Source organism: Perna viridis, chromosome 4 (genome assembly GCF_037379345.1).
Source record: "Perna viridis isolate PV_CMFRI_1.1 ecotype Kerala chromosome 4, ASM3737934v1, whole genome shotgun sequence".
Taxonomy (NCBI): Eukaryota; Metazoa; Mollusca; class Bivalvia; order Mytilida; family Mytilidae; genus Perna; species Perna viridis.
The window spans coordinates 36,346,584-36,354,328 of record NC_142448.1 but is presented as its reverse complement, the minus strand read 5'-3'; the positions used below and the strand labels follow the sequence as shown (position 1 = coordinate 36,354,328).

At 34.0% G+C, this 7,745-nt stretch overlaps 1 pseudogene; it reads left to right on the top strand.

Annotated features, from left to right (window-relative positions):
• The first annotated feature begins 1,528 nt into the window (after positions 1-1,528).
• Positions 1,529-2,560, top strand: LOC148619937 (uncharacterized; annotated as a pseudogene).
• Positions 2,561-7,745: the final 5,185 nt, after the last annotated feature.

Below are 7,745 nucleotides of genomic sequence, written 5' to 3'. Positions count from 1 at the left end.
CATTTTAACTCAACTGTGACACCTGTGGGATGATTAAAGATCAACATTGACGAGTGGAAGTTGATTACAGAAAATCAATACATTCTTGAAGTAGTTGAGAACGGTTATAAGATACCTTTCAAAACAGAACCCGACAGTGTACATTCAAAAAATAATAAATCCGCATTAGACAACTCAGACTGTGTCATGTCAGAAATTAAGCCTTTAGTTATAAATCCACTTACTGTCGCAAACTTACTTAGCAAACCCATACAAATTTTACTTGTGTCTGATCCATTTTGTTTATAAAAAAACTCAAATGGCTTGCTTATATTTGGGACACGAAGGAAGGCAAAATATCAATTTCAGAGGAAAGAATAGAAAAACTTGAAAATATATTGTTGGTCAGTTAATATCTATGCACGCTGTATTTGGTGACAAAGTTAAACAGAATACTAGATATGAATATGATTGTGTTCTCGGGAGGGCCAGTTGGCAGGCCTGTGTCAAGTTTACGCACAAAGCTCTGAATTAATTATTTCATAGGAAAACAAAACGCAAAATTTTAAATTCTTTGGAAGCAAACTTTTGCTCATTTGATATGAATGATATTTTTGATATTGAAGTTTTTTGTGACGCCTCAGATGTGGGCTTTGGTGGTTATATTAACACTTTATCAGATACTCATTTTGAACGTATTGAAACTTTTGGTAATTGGACCGAAAGAAAATCAGACGAAAGCTCAACATGGAGAGAATTAGAATGTGTAAAATGTGCTTTGAATACTTTCAGTCAATATATACAAAAGAAACGTTTCAAACTACATTCAGATAATAAGAATGTAGAGCATATCCTGAAGGTAGGTAGAAAATGAAATTACACGATATTGCTACACACATACATTCTGTTTGTGACAAAAGAAACACAATTTGACACCTAAATGGATTCCTAGAGCAAACAATGATTGTGCAGATCAATAAAGTAGGGTCATGGATAATGACGACCGGTCTGTAGCGCCGTACATTTTTCAGTTATTTTATTTATTGTAGGGAAAATTTACCGCTGATCGGTTTGCTACACATTACAATGCACACTGTAATCTTTCAATTCTAAGGTATGGTATCCAGGCACGGATGTAGTAAATGCTTTTTCCCAGTTTAGGGGGAGAGATATTAACTGGTTGGTACCACCTCCTTCTTTGATCGTCTCAACGATAAAAAAAAATACAAAACGACAAAGCAAAAGCAACTGTTGTAGTACCGGAATGGAAATCGGCACCTTTTTGGCCAATTTGATGCTGAAAAAAAAAACAAGTTTGTATATTTGATCGATTTTCGATATTTACCTCAAGATAAATGCATAATACCGGGAAAAGGAAAGAATAGAGTTTCCGTAAAGTAGACATTGCAATTCAGAATGGTTGCTTTGAAAATCGGATGTTAATTATGTACTTTGAATTTTAGGACTCAGTTTGAACAGAAATGTTGGATATGCTGTGACAGCTAGCGAAATCGGACGTAGCCATCCTTTGCATCAACTGGCCGGAAAGATGTCTTCGTTTTTATTGGAGTCAAAAAAGTGAAAATACGAACAAAGCTCATTTTTTCATTTTCAACAGATGGTCAACATTTATTAAAGAACATGGTTTTTGTGACCTAACTGCTATTCATATACACGTTGCCCTTTACATTACGCACTTAATTGATAAACAATGTTTTTATAGTGTAGTAAATTCTGCAAATTATTCTATAAAATGGGCACATGAAACATTTTTATCCATTCTCTACAAGAGTCCGCTAAGCGTTTGACAAGGAAACCAGTAACCAAAAAAGAACCTATTCAAATGATACAGGATCTGTGTTCACTTCGTGTAAACTGTGATGATCTTTTAGTAATCAGAGATTTAACTATGACTTTGTTCCGTTTTTCTGTTTTTTTTTTAGATTTGATGTGTCAAGTTCATTAGGATGTAAAGACATTACAATATACGATGATTATTTAAAACTGTTTAAAATTAACGGATTTTTTTCTGTTAAAGTTACTCTATACCCAATCCCAATAGTCGTAATAATTTTCAAATTATTTTCTGCATCGTATATTATCAATTTATTTTAATACCGTCCAGAGTATTACTCTCGAGGCGACTATTCCATATGTTCTGGACACAGGTTTCCAATACATATCGACCGATATAGGCAAGGAAATGAACTTTTAATAGCTAAGGGTAATACTGTATCATGGCCTATTTCCATGTTCAAGATATATGTAAAATTGGCTCAGCTTGATGTTAAGTCAGATTTGTTTTCATTTTAGACCTTTATTTAGATCCAAGGGTTTTGCAAAACTTATATATAAAAACAACGGCAGCTAGAGAAAATATTGTTAGAAGTCAGTGGCTCCATTCTTGAATTTAGGCTTACATTTTTTACGGTCAGGCGGAGCAACTACACCCGCTAGTTCTGATGTAAACGAGCGTTGTTTAAAACGCCATGGCAGATGGAGATCAGACAGTAGCAAAGACGGTTACATTGCAGATACTGTAGACAAGAGGTTTCCCGTTTCTCAGAGCCTAAGCTTGTAGTATTTTTGTCTTCAGAACAAGCCCACCCCATTCTTTGTAGTTTGTCTAGCTGTCAAGGCTATAGACAATATGATATATTGTTTTTTCATTACGCCTTTAATAAGGAAGATTTAGAAGGTTAGTTTTATATTTAAAATTTCCCGAGCTTCGTAGAATAGCGGGAAATATTTGTACAAACATTGCGTAGGAATATTTTATTTTTTGGTCACATGTTCCATTAGGAAGTGCGGGAAATTTTTTCTGTTAAAGTTACTCTTTACCCAATAATCGTTTTGCCAAATTTCTTTTTACATACAATTCTTATTTAATTTTCAAATTATTTTCTGAATCGTATATTATCAGTATATTTTAATACCGTCCACAGTATTACTCTCGAGGCGACTATTGCATGGGGTCTGGACACAGGTTTCCAATTTCTATTATCAGTAGTTTTCAAGGTTTTTCCTGGCCGACGAAGTCGCCTGTGTCACAGGTTCGTTCCGTTTTAATTGGTTATTAATTGGATCCTATTGGATTTTTTATTTTTTTTGTTTATTAATAAAACCCGGCCAGCGGCAAAGAAAGGACGATACACGGTGTCACTATTTCAGATGAACCCTCCTTTTCAAGTCCTAAAAATAGTGTGCAAAGTAGTTGTGTATTCAACACGCGGGAATGTATGCCTAAAGAAAATGAAAAGCTGAGAGAAAACGAGAAGAATTGTGTCTTCTTACGTTCTGAACACGATATTTGCACGATTATTGCCCCCATGCAGAGATCAGCGGACCACGCTGCATCTTATATACAAGCTATTTTCGATAACTTATTAATTTTACGAGCACGTACCCAAAGATGTAGGACCTCCATACATGGTAATTGAGCGTTACTTCCAGTTTTCATTTACAGTACCTGAACCGATCCGTGCAAACCGATCCATTAAACCGGTGATCGCATCACGTGACCACAGAGCGGTCACTGTATTTTCCGGTTTTATTGTTTTCTATGTCAATTTTACACATATTTACATAATGTATTAGATTTAAACATCAATATACTTTCTTTTTTACATTTATTTTATTTCAAACACATCTTACGTCATTTTACATAACAAAACTGAAATCAGATCGGTCACCAGTCATCGGTCATCCATCCGTCAAATTGTTGCGCGAATCGGTTCAAGGACTGTATGCATATTAATAAGGTCATCGTGAAAAAAACACAAATAAATCATTGTAATTTTATTAAGCGTTAACCTAGTGAGAAAACGTTTGTTACACTCGTATCTTAACATACTATAGTTTTTTTTATTTATTTTTATTTTTTAACGTTTAAATATTAAAAAAAAAACAAATATATAATTTAATTTGATGATGTATGTATTTGATTAAACAAACAAATTAAAATCCACACAAGTGTTTTACGTTTTTTTATATATATAGGAGAAAAATGAAAAGTTATTTGTTATCCTACTTAACTTGATAGATAACCTTAAGACGCCAGTGAAATAATTTATTGTGACATGGATGAAGTTAAACCATATCACATTTCTGAATTCCTCAGCATGCATTTTAAAAAAAGATCACAAAAAGGCTATTTATTTCAGAAATTAAAAAAAATTATAATAATAAGTATTTTAGCAGTAAATGAAAATTGTAAATGTCCAACGCACATGTGATAATAATTACATATACTGTGTATATTATTGAAATATGCCAACCTAATTGAGTTACCGTTGGGCTATCGGCTTTACATGTGAAATCATGAATCGATGTTAAACGACGTTAACCGGGCGCACTATTCAGGAACGGAAACTCAACGCTTGATTGATGCAAAATCAAGTACAAATGTTAAATTGTATGCTTAAAATGAAGACTCCTTTAAGGTCGAAACCCATACCTTATTGTAATTCTTGATCACCCTGAAAACATCTCCATTACTATATTATATGACATTAAATAGACTTCAGATGTTACATCAGACTTGTGTCAATCGGAATATTGGCAAGTACATCGAACAGACATAAAGACATCAAACAAGTAAAATAAAAACAGAGAGGATTTTTCTTCATTATCTTATTAGTGCACTTCCAACGTAAACAGTCAGTTTCAAAATCTTCATTATCTTACTTTTTTCTTGAAATTGAAGCATATTTTATATTGTTTGTTTTGTTGCATCTTCTCTATAAATAAGTTCCCCATTCTCCCCATAAACAAAGAAAATTGAATTGAGTTTATAAAAAAAAGCCAGAACCCATCGTATTAATGAATTGAAGCTGTAAGTTTATAGATGTCAAACTTTACTTTGTGGGGAATTACATGTCTTATAATACCTGCTTGGTTTGAGGTACCTGACGGGCTGATCACTGAAGATCAAAACAGATAAAGACAAAAATATGTATGGGCGAAGCATATCATGGATACGGACATTCTGTATTGGCCAGTTAGGTCATGATGACGACATTAGAAAAAAAAGCGTAAATATAATAATAGAGTCGTCACATTCTAAAACTTTGTATAATACTGCTTTGCTGTGACACGTATCGTTACTTTGATCCTCTATCCTACAAAATAACACATCGATGAGCTGTCCCGTACATCCACACGTCGTTCTCTAAGTTACAACCCTAAATCAATCCTACGAGGAGGAATGACCTGGCCAGCGAAAGCTATATTTTTATGTAGCCTGGCTAGCTAAGTGGTCTAGGGCACTGGACCTTGTACAGGCGGTGAGATCTATGGCAACACCGCATGCACAAAGCCCAGCATCCAAGACCACCTAGGCTATATAAAATATAGCTTTCTCTGTCCGGATCATTCCTCCTGGTAGGATAAATTCAGGGTTGTAACTTCATACACGATGTATGGTAGTAAAGATCAGCTAATCTATGTGTTGTTATCTAAGATAGGGGATCAAATTAACGATACATGTCACAACAAATCAGTATTATACAAACGTCTAAGAATGTGACGACTCTATTCACTACACCGTTCCATCGCATCAAATTGATACAGGGACGATACAGTAAGCAAAGAAGGGTCTGAAAAAAATTCCAACGATGTTAGAACTGTCTAAAATAGCGAAGCAAATTTTTGGTCGTTCCCTCCGCCGGACTCAAACTCGTACCGCCGTGCCATCCAGCGCCCAAAACTTGGCCAGAGGGAACGACCAAGAATTTGCAATATTAATGCTATTAAGTGAATAAAACCAGAGGTGTCCGACAATCTGACAAAAATGGCTGAACATAACTTTCAAACATCCTAAAACCTAACATCTTTCTATTAGAAGAAGTAAGAACATATTAATTATGATTTAATTAAATAGTGACAAGTTTTTCTTCATCTATTGTGTCTTAATTGTTATCATAAACTCTATCAGATTTATTAATAATACGGTAATAAGGTTTCTTTAACCTGGACAGACTGGTTATCAATTTTCTGGAGATATACAGGTTTATATTACTCACGTGAAATTCATTTTAATTGAGCTTCAAATAAAAACCATATATATATACGAGTCAATATTTTTGTGAAGATTTTAAACGACATTTTCCTTAATACGAAATCAAAAACAGTATGCGTAAATATTCCTTATGTGCCACCTGGCTTTCAATTTTAAGCGAAGTTCACTATATTCCGATTCTAAAACTTCATTGGTGTAAAGAAGACCCTTCATGGATGTATAAATTATTACGATTTCAAACTGCCTTTGTATAATCTAACTTTGAACGGAAGTGCACGATCTTTGCTCAGGTAGCACCATTGTATGTATTATATAACGGATGAAGACCAGGTAGAATAATGGAGTATCAAATCTGTAAGCTGGCCTTTTTGAGAAAGGAAAATACAAAAGTGCCACGATTTTATAACTATTTACCTCAAAATGAAAACAAAACTGTATTTTTTATTTTGTTATTTCGAAAATTATTAATTAATAATTAATTGTCTTTTAGAGGAGCATCACAACATTGCAAATGAAGAGAGGTCCCTAGAAAAAAACACATCATGAGCAAAAAGTGATAAGAATAACGCAAATCGTACTTTTAAAATAAAAAAGAAATATTCACCGAAAGGATTAGACTTTTAGTATACAGCCTTATGCTTATGACAAAATGCATTTTTCATACTTTTAGCCTTAAATGCCATATTTCAGACACAAAAACTTGTTGATAGGCTATAAGTCAACATCAATAATATATTTAAGTGATTAACTGATGACACTTTCTTGTTTGGAGTGGACATGGAAAACAGATATACACAACAAAGAACATAAAGGAACTAAAATCATACATACAAAGTAACAAAAGTAAATGAGAAACTCGGACTCCATAAAAAAAACTGGGAGTATGGACCAGGTGCACCGGTATTGTAAGCGTCCTCTGCATTTCTAGAAACACCCGCCGAGTTGCTCAGAAAAAAGTCAAGTCCGGGGTAGACAAACGAGGTAATGGAAACTATGACCCGTTGAATAAATCAGTTTTATGGTGCTGATGGATACACCATAACGATCCACGAGTTCATGATGACAACCTTAAAACTTCTGTAGTGATAACTTCAATCTTAGGAACGTAACCCTGTTCCAGAAGCCTATTTGTTAGATAGCCCACTTCATGAAATACATTCATGCACCATCTAGATGCAATAATTGTGAAGGTAAAGAGGTGTAAAATGCACAGTTTAAGTCATCCGGAAAGATTCATGTCCTCGCAGGATTGGGTTCTCTTCCCTACACCAACTGGCTGTTTTTCAAAAAATGCAACATTTTGCACGAATTTTAAGAATTAAAATCATGAACAAAGGGGCAGAAAAAGCCACACTTTTTTTACAATAATATCATGTCCGCTTACTTTTTCTTGCAGTTTTAAAGTGCCCGATATTTTAGAATACCTGTTTAATGACAATTAATTTTGGGAGGCACCCAAAATTTGTTATGAAAACTGATATGTATTTTTTATTATGTTACCATGGTCACAGATTTTCTTGACAAAGTAGAAAATAATATCTTTCCTTTTTTCATGGATCTCCATAATGAAAAATTTGGAAAAATATATACCTTTTACAGAAAAAACAATGTTGAATTTGCTTGTTTCAATGTCTCAATTAAGCTTTATTTCCACAAATTGTCATAAAGTTATCTGCAGTGACTATAGAGTGGAACCTTATAACTCTGTTGTGTGTATCGTCACCGGAAACGTACACGTTTGAATGTG